At 45.3% G+C, this 15,807-nt stretch overlaps 1 long non-coding RNA gene across 1 annotated transcript; it reads right to left on the bottom strand.

The window, feature by feature from the left end:
* Window positions 1-6,728: 6,728 nt before the first annotated feature.
* Window positions 6,729-13,938, bottom strand: LOC121142373. Its single transcript, XR_005879380.1, has 3 exons — window positions 13,702-13,938; window positions 10,403-10,556; window positions 6,729-6,835 (listed from the first exon to the last, which is right to left on the bottom strand). It is a non-coding gene; the product is annotated as an uncharacterized LOC121142373 (long non-coding RNA).
* Between the last annotated feature and the right edge of the window lie 1,869 nt (window positions 13,939-15,807).

The raw sequence follows: 15,807 nt of genomic DNA, 5'->3' as shown, positions 1-15,807 counted from the left end.
AGAATCCATGCCTGCCCAAGGTCATGCAGTGAATTAATGGTAGGCCAGTGTTAGGCTCATCTTACTGGAATATCATGTACATTTTCCTCTGTGGCTTCACACATTGTCCCTCACCTGAGCTACTGGCCATGATACTGAAATTCTTTGGTTGTCAGTGCTAAAGGCACTATAATCTTCAGGCTGCAGAAGCCAAAACAGAGTCAGGAAAGAACTGAGGTAAGACCAGGAATAGCTTGAGGAAGGGGAGAGGCAGGTGTGCAGGCCTTTCCCAACTCATTTATACCAACCATACCTCACACTTTCCCTATAGTAACTACCTGAAAGTGCCCACACCCGAAGGACCTGACTCTCATCTGCTCAGGCACAGACTGGACTAGCTTCACAGAGGAACCAAGTCCCGTGGGATTGCCAGAACACTCGAACATTTCACTGACTCTACTAGTTTTGAACAACTGATGTTAAAACTTTTGATTATACTGGTCAGATCTCCTTTCCATTCTCTCCTCAACTAGCCATCTTCTCTGCAAATCCATTTGTACTCAATGATGATGGAGATGGTAGTGATGATAATGGTGATGATGATGATTATAGTGATGACGGTGATAACAGTAGTGATTATAACAAAAGGTGGTGATGATAATGAAGATGGTGGGAATGGTGATGATGGCCATGATGATGATGATGATGATGATGATGAAGATGATGAAGAGAGTGATGGTGGTGATGATCATGATTTGTATCTTGTAGGCAGACATTCCTGCCAAGCAGGGACTTCATCACCAGGTGAACCTGTGATCTGGAAGTTTCAGACCCCTCAATAGCCAACATTTATTTCTTCACTACTTCTGCCTCAACGTGGGTTCTTCCTCTACTTTCTTTTCCAGTGAAAAGTAGGTCCTGAAGAATGAGGACAAAGTCTTTTCTCTTTGTGACTCTCAGATGAGTCACTGCCTGGCACATGGGTGGGTAAGCTACAGAGTCCTTCCCTCTCCCCAGGCTTCACTGCTTGTTAGGAAGGCTGCAGAAGGACCTGAGGACAGAAGCCATGACAGTCGGAGCAATACAGAATGGACACTGCATCCAACACTGAGGTGTTTGGTGCTGGGATCAGTCACTCCCAACTGCTAGCTGTTAGTGGAGAAGCAGGGATGTTCACTCAACACCCAGCTTTGCGTGATTCTCTTTGTGTGAGATTATTAGTCTCACTAGGAAGTATGTTGTCTACAATCCCAGGACTAAGGAGGGTGAAGCAGGAGGACAGTGAGTTTGAAACCAGTTAGGGTAATATATTGAGACCCTGTCTCAAAAACAAACAGACAATCGGCCAGTCTAAAACACTTAGAAAACCAGTATCCTCCCAATACAGCTGTTGGTGTTTTGTTTGTCTGTCTTTAAATAATCTTGGGGAGAGAGTATTTCCCTAATATCCATCTGGCCAACATTTCCTGAGAGCCTTTCGAATGATAATCCCTGTGCTGAGAACTCATTGCCCAACACAGAGCTGCGCTAAGAACTGCTTACCACTGCTGCTTCCAAACCCACAAATCCCAGGGCAGCAGGTGCAGGCACTGAGATGCACAATGGTGTGTCAGGGATACCCTTAGGACTCTAGCTTAGCCTGGGGGTGTGCTACCGGAGGGAGGAGAACAATGGAAGCAGAGGGTCCAGGTAGCAAGTGCCAAGGCGTGGGAAGACAGCCACAGTGGCAGGTGTGCGGGGAGCTGCCAGGGACACAGTATGCCAGGGCAGGAAGTGAAGAGATGAGAGGCAGGAGGCAGCTCAGGGGTATCCAGGGAAGATCTTGGAAAGCTACTAAACAGCAAAGTACACTTGTTTTAGTGGCTTATAAAGTCAATGTAGCATACAGGACAAAAGGAGGAAAGGAAGGGGAAGGGGAAGAGAGGGGAAAGAAGCGGAGGAGAGGGGAAAGAGCGAGAAGGGGAGGGAAGAGGAAACTACAAATAACAAACTCGTCTCTCCTTTTACATCTCCCTGTTCCAGACTCTTCTCCGCAGAGGTATTGTAAAGAGTTTCTAAGTTCTTTCTAGGAAAGAAAAGTGTATGTAAGAGAGTGTAAGAGTGTGCTGGCTAAAATTCTTTCTATGAGGCTTCAATAACCTTGATACCCAATCCACACAAAGACACAACTAAGAAAGAGAACTTCAGAACAATATCCCTCATGGACATTGATGCAAAAATACTCAATAAAATACTGGCAAATCGGATCCAAGAACACATCAAAACAATCATTCACCACAACCAAGTAGGTTTCATCCCAGGGATGCAGGGATGGTTCAACATGAAAATCCATCAATGTAATCCACCATGTAAACAAGCTGAGAAACAAAAATCACATGATCATCTCTCTAGATGCAGAAAAAATCTTTTGACAAAATCCAACACCCCTTCATGATAAAGGTCTTGGAGAGATCGGGATAACAGGAACATACCTAAACATAATAAAAAGCTATATACAGCAAACCAACAGCCAACATCAAACTAAATAGACAGAAACTCAACGCAATTCCGCTAAAATCAGGAACAAGACAAGTCTGTCCACTCTCTCCATACATTTTCAATATTGTACTTGAAGTTCTAGCCAGAGCCATTCGACAACAAAAGGAGATCAAAGGGATACAAATAGGAAAGGAAGAGGTCAAACTTTCACTATTTACAGATGATATGATAGTTTACATAAGTGATCCAAAAAAACTCTACCAGGGAACTTACAGCTGATAATTACTTTCAACACAGTGGCAGGATACAAGATCAACTCAAGAAAATCAGTAGCCCTACTATATACAGACGATAAAAGGGCTGAGAAAGAAATAAGAGAAACATCACCCTTTACAATTGCCACAAACAACATAAAATACCTTGGGGTAATGCTAACCAAACAAGTGAAAGAACTGTATCGCAAGAACTTTGAGTCTTTAAAGAAGGAAATTAAAGACGACACCAGAAAATGGAAAGATCTCCCATGCTCTTGGATAGGTAGGATCAATGTAGTAAAAATGGCAATCCTGCCAAAACAATCTACAGATTCAATGCAATCCCCCCATTAAAATACCAGCAAAATTCTTCACAGACCTTGAAAGACCAATAATCAATTTTGTATGGAAAAACAAAAGACCAAGGATAGCCAAAACAACCTTACTCAACAAAGCAACATCTGGAGGCATCACCATCCCTGACTTCAAGCTCTATTATAGAGCTGTAGTCCTGAAAACAACTTGGTATTGGCACAAAAATAGACAGGTAGACCAATGGAATCGAATTGAAAACCCTGGTATTAACCCACACACATATGAACATCTGACCTTTGACAAAGAAGCTAAAAACATACAACGGAAAAAAGAAAGCATCTTCAACAAATGGTGCTGGCATAACTGGATGCTGGCATATAGAAGAATGTGGATAGATCTATGTCTATTGCCATGCACAAAACTTAAGTCCAAATGGATCAAAGACCTCAACATAAATCCAGTCATGCTGAACCTCTTAGAAGAGAAAGTGAATGGTACCCTTGAACGAATTGGTACAGGAGACAGCTTCCTGAACATAACACCAGTAGCACAGACACTGAGGTCAACAACTAATGCATGGGACCTCCTGAAACTGAGAAACTTCTGTAAGGCAAAGGACACAGTATTTATCCCTTGCATACAAATGGACTTTGGGTGCCCATCCCACAATGAGAGATGCACTCTCACCCTGGACTCTTGTGGGAGGGTCTAGGCCCTGCCCTGGATGAAATGACAGACTATGGGCACCCCATGGAGGGCTTCACCCTCCCTGGGAAATGAGGGGGTGCTGGGGGTGTTAGTGGGAGGGCGAGGGAGGAGGGGAGGGAAAGGGTGAGGGACCTGGGATTGACATGTGAAGCAACCTTGTTTTTAATTTAAATTTAAATTTAAAAATTAAAAAAAAAGAGTGTGCTGGCTAGTTTTATGCCAGCTTGACACAAGCTATAGTCATCAGAGAGGAGGGAGCCTCAACTGAGAAAGATAATATTGGGCCACAGGCAAGCCTGTAAGGCATTTCCTTAATTAGTGACTGATGAGGGAGGGTCCAGTCCACTGTGGGTGGTTCCATCCCTAGGCTGGTGGTCCTGGGCTCTATAAGAGAGAGCGCTGAACAAGCCATGACCAGCAAGCAGTAAGCAGCCTGCCTCAATGGCCCCTGTAGCAAACAGGTTCCTGTCCTGTTTGAGTTCCTGCCCTGCCTTCTTTCAGTGATGAACAGTGCTCTGGAAATATAAGCCAAACAAACCCTTTCCTCCCCAACTTGCTTTTGGCCATGATGTTTCCTCATAGCAATAGTAACTCAGACTAGGACAAGAATGTTGTAGTATTTTTTGTTTATCAGTGATCACACACAATGTGTACTGCATTGAACTTCCTATTGTAGAATTTAGTTTAGTCTTGTCCATTAGAAGTCATCTTAAATCAAACACACAGATGTATGACATTGGCCTTAACAGCTATAGGGCTGGCTCTCTATTATATGAGTGTCCCATGATTTCTTTAAATTCTCTCCTGTTGCTGGGTTGTTTTCAGTTTTTGTGTATTACAAGCTCTACTTCAATGCACATGTTTTTGGTTCATGCATGTATTCATCGAATATTTACTGAATGCCTTTCTTCCAGGCACATTTCTAAACTACACTATAAACATACATTGCTCTTTATGAAGTGCCAGTAAACAGAAGGGGGGATTCTGATTTAAGGGACTATGTTTTTAGTGCTGAGGGATCTTTCCAAAATGTTCACTGAAATGTCTGCAAAAATCTTTACTCCTTATATGCATGGCTGAAGATGTAGCTCAGTGGTAGGTGTTCACCCAGCACGTGCCAGGCCTTGAGTTCAAATCCCAGCACTAGAAATAAAAAATAGCATATGTAAATGGTTATTTGCTGGCACTGGGTATTAATCAGACTTGAGAACATTCACCAAGCTGGTAAGCTAGACCCGTAGCCTTTCATTACTGCTTTGGCTGACTATGTATGAGCAACACTGAATGTCTTTTCTTATTTATTAACCACTTGTTTTTCTTGCCTGTAAACTGCATGTTTGGGTACTTTCCTACTGAGTGATTGTCTTCCTCCAGTGTTCTGTTTGTTCCTTGTAAATGAAAGAAGTTGGTCCTTTGTCATATGTGTTGTGAATCTATTCTGGATAACCCTTTCTATTTGACTCTGTGTGTGGTAATTTTTGCAATGCTTTATTATAAAGATAATGTTCAAGTTCAGTCTTGAAGGATGAGTAATAACATTAATTACTAATACCTATGTGTGCTTCAGACACGCTGAGCACGCTTCTAAGAGTTGAACTGCATATTTACTCATTTAAGTTTTTCCAAAGCTCATTTAAGTTTTCCAACAACCCCAGGAGGTAAAACTACAATTATCTCTGTTTTAAGGGAAGGAACTAGCAGGTGGTCAGGGAAATAACATATCAGGATCTCACAGTTGCTGAAGGCAGAAGCAGGAGAAGGAGACAGAATCACTAGAAACCATTTGCCAGGCAATCTGGGAATAGCAGCAGAGGAGGTGCCTGCACAAGGATAGGCTGACACTGGTGTGGGGGGAGCTGGTGAGGCACAGGGCATGTGTTCCTGGCTTGGTAAGGGCTGTCCTTATTGCCTTTCCTATTGCGTATGGTTTCCTTAAACTCAGGATCTATCTAGACGCATATTCCAAGGAGACGAAAGAAAATGGAAACACATGTCATTGTGCCTGTATATACATAAGTGATATAAGGCATGTTAAGGGGGCCAGCAAGTGACTCAATAATCTTTTCTGGGGTCACTGACATGGCTCCTGGGGCTGGACAAGCCATGAGGTGGGCAAGCCTTTGGTACACAGTCCATGTCCCATCTTGCGCAGATGGCCTCTGCTTTATGGACCACTAGCAGCAAATGTTTCTCTTGGTGGCCATGTTACCACCCACAGGTACATTTCAGGTTGTTTTCTTGGGACAGTCTCGGACAGTTTACCATTCTCCAAGAAAACACAGCAGAGAAGATAGAGCTGTAGCCCAATGGTAATATGGTGCCTTAAAGATAGACAAAAATGATGGCATATTATGTGTCCCCCTGTCATTAACACTTTAGAGCCTACTTGTAATCTCAGCACTTTAGAGGTACGGGCAAGAGGGCCAGATGTTTAAAGTCATCCTTGGCTGTGTATCAAGTTTGAGATCAGTCTACCCTATATGAGATCCTCTCTTTAAAAAAAAAAGTTTGAAAATTAAAAATTCTAAGTATCTTTTCTATATAGAGGTGATTAAGTCCTATATGACAGACAAAAGATTCTGGCATGACAATATATCATTTTACTTCTTTTTAATTTCATTTTTTATTCATTTTCCATACCAATCACAGTTCCCCCTCCCTCTCCTCATTCACCCCCCATCTGCCTCCAACCCACCCCCATCCACTCCTTAAAAAGGGTAAGGCTTCCTATGGGGAGTCAACAAAGCCTGGCATATTCAGTTGAGGCAGAACCAAGCAAGGGCTTCAAAAATCCAGCTCAGGCACCAGGGATAGATCCTGGTCCCACTACAAAACTGTTGCCCACATGGAAAGGGCTTGATTCTGTCCCATGAAGGTTCCCCAGCTGTCAGTCTAGAGTTTGTGAGCTCCCACAAGTTCCGGTTAACTGCCTGTGTGGGTTTCCCCATCATGATCTTGATACCAGTTCCCCCAACCCCAACCCCACCCCCGCCTTGTTCATATAATCCCTCCTCCATCTCTTCGACTGGACTCCTGTAGTTCTGCCAGGTGCTTGGCTGTGGATCTCTGCATCTGCTTCCATCGGTTACTGGATGAAGGTTCTATGATGACAATTAGGGAAGTCACCAATCTGATTACAGGGGAAGGCCAGTTCAGGCCCCCTCTCCACTATTGCTGGGGTCTTATCTGGGGTCATCCTTGTGGATTCCTGGGAATTTCCCTAGCATCAGGTTTCTCCCTAGCCCCATGGAGACATAGCTCTATGGAGACATCTCTTTCCTTGCTTTCTGCCCCATAGATGTCATGGTACTTCTTTTTTTTTTTTTTTTTTTTTTTTTTGGTTTTTCGAGACAGGGTTTCTCTGTGGCTTTGGAGGTTGTCCTGGAACTAGCCCTTGTAGACCAGGCTGGCCTCGAACTCACAGAGATCCACCTGCCTCTGCCTCCCAAGTGCTGGGATTAAAGGCGTGCGCCACCAACGCCCGGCGTCATGGTACTTCTTAACAGTGCTCTGTTCAGCTACCCCTTGTCAGTTCTTGGCAGCTTTGCCAAAGCTCCTTATGGCTGAGACAGGAACGGTAGGAGCCATGACTTCAGAAACAATGTGCTGAGAGAGTATGATGCAGAGCCTAATAATTCAATATCATCTATCAGAGATGGCAAAATGGCATCACCTCCCCATCCTGGGCCCATGGCAGGCATTGCTAAACAACCACGCCATTTTGCCTGCTGAACCTGGATGCAGCTCTTTCTCACAATGATACCTCCCAGTAGCATTCCTGGGGATGGCATCTGGCTCTTGAAATGCATCTCTCACTTCAGTCTATGGTTCAAAGCAGCAATGTTGGGGTCAGAGAAGCCTGAGTTTAAGTTCTGAATGACACAGACAATCTTTTCAAGTTAATTTTTTTCATCAGTCTGTTCCTAAAACACTGTGGCAGGGTCAAATGGGCAGCTTGTCATAAAAACACCTTGTTAATGAAAATTTAAGTTTTACTCACACTTGAAAAGGTACTTGAGGTCTCTGGACTGATAGGAGACTGAGGCAGGAAGATTACAGTAGGTGGGAAGCCAGTTTGGGCAACATAGTGAATACCAGGCCAGCCTGGGTTATATAGCAAGACCTTGTCTTAAAAAAAAAAAACTGGGGAGGAGGTGACACCTGCCTTTAATCTCAGCACTTGGGAGACAGAGGCAGGTGGATCTCGGTGAGTTCCAAGACAGCCAGGACTGTTACCCAGGAGTGTTACCTGTCTTGAAAAACAAAACAAAACACCTGGATAAGATCTTATCTCTCAAACTCCAGGGCTTTAGGCTTGTCTGAGACCCTCTGAGCCTTTGCTTCCTCATCAAATTTGGGTGAACGAAGGAGTGCATCAGACACCGGGGTAATTCTGGTATATATAGACCAATGTGGTCTGGCTCCCAGTGCGTTCTGGCTGCTGTCTCTCCAGGTGCCTGGGCTCCCTTAGCTCATCTGGGTACCATACTGATCACCAAGCTTGCCAAGTGCTATCTTTCCTACCCTGTGCATCAGCAGGATGGTCTGGGAGTCCTCCTTCCCACTTACTCAACCCCCTCCCAATGCAGTGTTTTAAGCTGCATCTTCATTTAACAGGAGCTGAGATCCCACAACAGGAAGGAATGGAGGGCAGGTGAACTCAGCTAGGAAACCTTCACTGTGCTATTGTCTGAAGTTCAAAAAGGTCAGCCACTTAGGATGCAGTCAGGGTAAGTGACTCTCCCTGGGATAGGTTCATGAAGACCCCTGGGTGACCTTAAAAGAATGGTGGAGTCAGGATCTAAGACAGGGTGGGGTGGATCTTTGATAACTGAATTAATTGCTCAGAGGTGCATAGCTGGGGAAGGGTTGTGTAGCACGAGTTCTAATTGGTCTTAACAATTAAAACCCAGAGTCACATAGTAGGGGGTGAAAGCTGAAAGATCAGAGAAGCAGGGCAGCCAGCTTTCATAGAGTTCTTACCGCTATGAAATCCTCAGACTGAAAAGAGAGCCCGAGCTTCTGTCCCTCCCACCTTATAGTCCTCTCTTATATTCAATATCACTTCCTGTCTGTCTGTACAGACCTCCAGACCTCTGTGGTTAACTCGTGGCTAATTCTGCCCTCTGATCTTCAGGCAAGCTTTATCAGAGTACAAACGAGGTGTCACCACAGGTGTGCCGAAGTGGAACCCGTTTACATGGAAGAGGAAGGGGAAGAGTTGAGACAGAGCTCACTGGTTGGAAGGGTCTAGAGGGTGGATTCCTAGTCACTCAGACTCAGTCTGAGGTCGCTGTCCACTCTCTTTGAAGGCAGCTCCCACTGTTACCTTTATGGGCTGGCAGGAGGTTTCAGTAAAAACTGCACAGTCCCCTCAGCAGTAGGCCTAAGGTGGGCAGACCCTAAAATCTTCAGAGAGGGCTGACATTATCTGTCAGGAGGGCCTGAAAGTGCCCTTGAAGTGATAAAACCTCAAGTAACCCATGTGAGGGAGAGAGACCAAGAGACTCCAAGGATGCCTCCAGGGCTAGAGTGAGAGGTGGCGCTTATCCCCCAGAACCAGAAAGACGGGGAAATTAGCCTGTCAAGAGCAAGGATCCCCTGATTAACTGGTGCCTGCTGTCACTTGACTCATTCAATTTCAGTATCAGCTCTAAGTATGTGAGATTATACCCATCTTATAGATCATGAAGTTAAGGCTCACATGGTTTGAGCATCATCCCCAAAACTTCTTGGCTAATACATAACCCAACCAGAGATCAATAAATGATGGGTAATTGAATGAATGCAAGAACTCCAAACTCTCCCCCTCCTGGGAGACTAGTAGACCCTTGGACATGGCTTACCAGTGCTTTCCTGATACCTGGCTGAGTCCTTCCACAAACCCCTGTAGAAGTTGGCACCTGTGGGTGCAGACCTGTAATCTCAGCTACTCTGGAAGCTGAGTTAGGGAGATTGTAAGTTTAAGGTCAGTCTGGGCAACTTAGCAGTACCCTGCCTCAAAATAAAAGGATAAATAAGGTTGAAGATTTAGTTCCATGGCAACACAACTTGTTAGTATGTATGTTCAACCCCAGCACCAGGAAACAAACAAGCAAAAAACTTCTTGAAAGAAGTACATAAGTAGGGGTAGAGCTGAGTGTGTGGGTGGGATTTCTGAGCAGGTCACTGTCTCCAGCAGGGTTTTGTCTTCTTGCCTATTTGGGCCAATGGTGTGTGTGTGGGGGGGGGTACATGTGTATGTCTGTGGACATGCATGTGTGTATATGTATGTGCATGTGTTTATGTGCGTATGTAGTATGCGTGTATGTGTGGGCATGCATGTGTGTGTATATGAATGTGTGTGTGTTCTGTTTTGTTGTTTCTTATCCCATGCATGTGTGTGTATATGTATGTGTGTGTGTTCTGTTTTGTTTCTTATCCCTGCCTTGGCCTGCGCATGTTTGTCTCATCTGAAGATGATCAAAGCTAGCAGAGATAACTGAAGTTTGGAGTGTAGTAAAGTCCTAGTTGAAGAGAGGAGATAAATGAGATAAACAGGATAAGACTCAACAAGGATGGAATTAAACTCCTGTCCCTGAGGCTCAGAAAGTCCCACCCTGTGTAAAGCCTGAGGGATTCTCAGAGAAGAGAGAAAGAATTTGAGATAGAAGGTGAAACCAAGCAACCTGAGGGGTCACTAAGCTGGCTTTGAACTGGTTGTGGTCAGCTGGTGTGCACGGACCCAGATGAGGGTTGTTGGTTTGAAAAGGACAGGCTGCTAGTGCGGATTCCATGGACAGGCGCTGAGGTGATCAGTCCTTTGACAACATCCTTCAGAACCTGCACTGAGAGAAGCAGGAATATGGTAAGATCCAGCAGCAACCCACAGACACAGGAAATTGCAACATAGAGACTTTGGGGTAGGGAGTCTCTGTGCTTAGAAAGTAGGGGTCTTGGTTCTTAGAGGGCGGGTCTCCATACTTAGAGGTCAGGGATCTCTATCCTTATTGGGCAGGTGTCTCTGTGCTTAAAGGTTTGGGGTCTCCCTACTTAGAGGTCAGAAGTCTCTGTGCCTAAAGGGCAGGGTCTCCTTGCTTATTGGAGATGGGCATCTGCTTGCAGCAGATTAACAAAGGCACAAGACAAGTTATAAAGCCCTAAACTGGGAAGCCAATCCAATTGTCCCACTGTACCTTGGGGCCATTACATGCAGGGAGTTTAGGGAGTTTAGTAGTTAGGAAGATACTAGGAAGGCTATAAGGTGTGGCTAATCCCCTCTGTGACAGCCTCTGTGACCTAACAGGCATCATCTTCACACTGGATAGATCCTATCTGGAGCAGGTTGGGTTTTTAAGAATATTTTAAGAAGAATTCTGAACATGTCCCCCAAAGGACATTTAGCCAAAAATGACAAAGTCTTGTAAATAAATGTAAGAAGGTACTAGAGAGTCTTTCCCTAGAAGACTAAAATCTTTGAGGGAACAGAGAAGTTTTTATTTGGAGACTGCACCGTATACTCACCCAAACCTATAGGCCTGGTGTAATTTGGGGGGTTAAACCCTTTTAGTCCATGCCCACCTGTGTTGCAGGTTACCCTACTTGGACACCCATTGGGGGAGGGGGTGAGAAGACCCAGTACCAACGACTCAAGCACCAGGAGTCAGTGAGTAGCATATTTTGCTGCAGACTTGTGTGTTAAGGAAGTTAGGCCTGTCTTTATACCCCCTCCCAAGGTCCTATTGGCTCAGGAGACTGACTCTACTGTATGTCCTTTTCTCATTGACGTCTCTGGGTCAGGCGTCTCTCAGTCAGAAGTCTCTGGGCATAGAGGCAGGCTTGGCAGCTTGGCTCAGAGAGGCAGTGCCTGCCATGCATGGGGCCTGGTCTGGGTACAGGTCAGGCTGACTATGGCTTGAGTAGGCTGGCCACACTTTCTCCTCACCAGTGATAGGGAGACGACATACCTATCACACTCCACAGATTTGTTTTGCTCTTTCTCTTCTAAGTCATCTTCTTGTCTATGCAACCTGGATACAAAAACCATTCAACACTGTGATAATAAATGATCCTCAATGGTCTATCCTTCCTGGAAGGGAAAAGTTAAATCAGGAGAACCTTTGTTCCTTAGAGTAGCTGTTCTTTATAATGAAGTTGTGAATTAGGCCTAATCCATGACATCAAAATATATATTTACAGACTCTGGAATCCTTGTTGATAAGAATTTCCTCTTTGGGCATCCACAAAGTTTGCTATGATGTGTGAGCCAGGAGTTTACTGGAGAGTTTTGCAGTGGGGTGAGGAGATAAATTATCCACCTACACGGAAGTGGCTGAAGAAACGGTGATCTACTCAGATGATGGGTTCTATGAAGCCAGATGCTATAAAAATGTAAGACAGATGTATCTGTGTTGACGATAAGGGCACAAGGACAACACTCACTCCCATTCAGTGCCACAGCTCCAGTGGCACTATGCTTTGGCCCCACACAGCATGGCATGATTGGAGTCCCATGGAGTCATACAATCCTTCCTTAGGCTGCTTTGTTTTTGAAGACAGGATCTCTGCAGCTGAGGCTGAACTCGAACTCTTAATCCTACTGCCTATATGCTCCAAGTGCTCGGGTTATAAGCATATGTCACCATGATCTTGAGGTTATTTGGGTGTATTAAAAATGCTTGTGGACAATGTATATGAAAAGTGTACATATGCGTCTCTCCAAGGGTGGCTTTGGGCATGTGAGGAATAATAGGAGGATTTTGGCATTTCATTCTGTGTCTTTTTTTCCAATATATTGTTTAACCCAGTACTTGTACATCTACAAATGTTATGTGGGGATTGGATTGTGGGTCATGGTTTTACTCTTTATATGTCCCTGTGATTTTTTTTAAGATTCACTATTTTTATTTTATGTTTACATGTGTCATGTTGGCATGCATTTATATGTACCATGCTCATGCCTGGTGCCTCAGGAGCCAGAAGAGGGTGTTGGAGCTCCTGAGGAGTCACAGCAGACTGGCTCTAGGCTGAGAACTGAACCTGGGCCCTCTGCTAGGGCAGCAAGTGCTCTTAACCTCTGAGACTGCTCTCCAGCTCCTCTGTCCTTCTTTTCTAATCACTAATGCACAGCTTACATATTTCTTTTCTTACAGAGGCCCCTGAGCGTAACCATGCACAAACCTACATTTGTAAGCTTCTTCAAGCCGATGTACCACCTTCTCATGAGAAGCACTGTCTCTCTCCTGCTGTCACATTTCCCCTAAGATGTGCATGTCTCCACTTGTGGCCGTGACGCCCTCATTGTGAGCGCATACTTTTGGCCTCCATGAGGTTACTAGAACATGGGATGAGAATGGCAGGTGGTTGCGTTCCTACTTCCCTTCGATCAATCCCTGCCAGGTGGCCTCTGTCATCAGATCCTCTGTGAGGTTCCAGCAAGCCAGCTCTCAGGGGCTGCTTAGAAGAGGGCTGTGAATCAGCAGATTTGCCTAAGGCAAGGTTGGCTGGACATCAGTGCCAGCCCTGCCTGACTTCAACTGGCCCTCTTAAGCAGCACCTGGGAAGGGGGGTCAGAGCCACGTCCGGGGTCTGGAAATGAGTCATCTCCTTTGGCTGCCCTGGGGAGGCAGATGGCCCTGCCAAGGAAGCGGATTTGGGGACTCTGTACTGAAGGCCTGCCGCCAGGGAGTGAAGAGGCCTTGACATGAAGCCCGAGGAATCCTGACTCTCCCATCCTCTCCTCCCCTTGGCCACCCTGTTGATGATGATTTCTTCCTCTCTATTCTTAGAGTGTAGTCCCTCTGTCACTTTTTGGCTGGGGTCTACAACTTCCAAAAGCCCAAAGCAGGAAAGAGTGAGTCAGTCACTGCAGTCAATTGGTGCTGGAGATATCCTCACCATCTTCAGCATTGCTCCCACAGGGCAGGTCAGACAAGGGACTCCCACCTCTCAGACCAGGTACAGTAGCTTCTTGAGAATTAGATCTAACCTGGAGCTGGAAGCACCATTCCTCTTCTGGGGGCAGGAGCTCTGTCAGCCATGCTGCTCACACTGCTGGGAAGCAGTGCTCACGTATCTCCATTCTCACGGTTTGGCCACCAAAGCAGCCAGTGGGGCAGGGAGAGTGCTGCCCTTGGGAGATTGTTGTGCTCTCTGATTTCACTTGTCTTGAGTGTGAGCTGTTCCTTGGAGGCAGAGACCCATCGGTGTTGCCCTTTGAAGCAAAATCTTTAACAGAGAACAACAAAGAACATCATAGGGCCACAATACACTATAAAATTCTCCACCAGTAGCTCCTGTCTGGGCATTCTCTTCTGCAGAAAACAGAGGTTCCCAGCCCCCATCACCCCAGGGTGAGGACGCAGGTGCTGTGATAATCAGACATGTGAGAGAGAAGACAGTTGTCTGGGCTGTCTATACTCTGTGATACTAGAAACCAGAACAAGGCAGAATGGTGGACAATCTTGTTTTCGTTGAGGGCAGAATTGAAGATCAGAGAATTCCAGGATTTGTTTTAAGGACAACTGGCCTGATGTCCAAGCCTGTCTCCAGCATCCTTGCTGCCTCCCCCCTCCTTGGTTAGTGAGTGAGGACAGAGTGTTGAGACAGACTCGGCTCTCCACCCTCTTGGTGCTGGGAGCGTGGCCCAGCCTCACTGTGGCTCACAAAGGGGGCTCTGTGCCAACAAGGCAGAAATGGCAAGTCTCTACTCGAGGCTGGGCAGATACAATCGTTGCCCCAGCCTTAATCCCCATGAAATTCTATATCATCACACTGAAAGAAAAACCAAAGGAGGTTGCCCAACCTTTCCAAATGTCAGGGCCTATTAGCTGATCACTTGTCCCTCTCCCATCACGGGAAGATTGAACAGTGGAAAGTGCTATCTGTCTAGGTTCCAGGGTCCTGATCTCCAGACCTTTCTTTTTCAGTGATAAGATATCCAGTTGAAGGATTGTGTGGGGGCTACGAACTCATGGGAGCCACCTTCTTCCTGGTAACGACAACAGCTGCTGTGTTTACAGACATACCTTGCAAGGTCTGGCTTTGGGCCTGCAGTTACCATGACAAGGCTAGAATAGAGCCCACAGGGCCTCAGCTCTGGCCAAACTGAGATAAAGCATCAATTTTTGTACAGAAGCAACTTTCAATTATTCATGGACTAATGGCTCAATTTGTAGATCCTCTACTGGTTCCTTCCCATTTCCTCCTCTCTCTTTGCCAGCTGCCTTTGGCTCTCCTCCTTAATCCACCCACCAGAGAAGGTATAGGGAGGGGACAGAGGATCACTCAATGTTAGGGCCTATTGGTGATTACAGTAGAGGGTTTGTTTTAAAAGCAGGTTGGGTGGAGGGTGAATGTTTTTGCATATTCTTGCTAATCTCATTCCCATTTAGCATGGCTGAAGACGACTTCCTTGAGTGTTCCAGTTCTCCTGGATTGCTAAATCTTCTTAGGAGAAATAGAGGCTGAAATCCAAACAGAGGGAGCCCAGGCTTAGGTTAGAGGGCTTGGGAAGAAAACTATAGCCCTGTCCCATGCTTACGGTCCATGATGCCTGTGTGTGTTTACCTAGAGTCTCTAAAGGATTGTCTTTCATGGAAGTAGAAGATGGGTGTTGAGATATACAGAACACGCAGGCTTTCCTCTCTGGATTGGCTAGAGTTTTATATTCCCAAATCAACTAAATAGTAACCGACATATGAAAACTCATTTTCAAACTAGACTAATCCACAAGCAGGAATGGAGGCAAACATCTGTAATGTCAGCATTCAGGAAGCCTATGAAGGATACTGGAGAGTTCCAAGTCAGCCTGGCTGTCTAATGAAAACCAGTTTAGATTACAAACTAAGACTCCTTTTCAGAATACCAAGGGATGCTCAGGGTTCGAGTCCCAGAATTGCAAGAAAGTACATTCACATGCTGTAGCAGTCCAAGGCTAAGGATGGGTTGTATTCTCAAAAGAAAGATTTCTTTAAATGATATTGTGACTTTTTATTATCATGAACAAAAATAAAATCAACCATGTGTCAGTTCTGTGTTTGTCATTTATAAATTATCTTTTTAAATTTTTAATTAATTAATTAATTAATTTAGA

Source organism: Mesocricetus auratus, unplaced genomic scaffold (genome assembly GCF_017639785.1).
Source record: "Mesocricetus auratus isolate SY011 unplaced genomic scaffold, BCM_Maur_2.0 Super-Scaffold_100009, whole genome shotgun sequence".
Lineage (NCBI taxonomy): Eukaryota > Metazoa > Chordata > Mammalia > Rodentia > Cricetidae > Mesocricetus > Mesocricetus auratus.
Note: the sequence above shows the minus strand (reverse complement) of the source record. Positions and strands in the feature narration are given on the sequence as shown.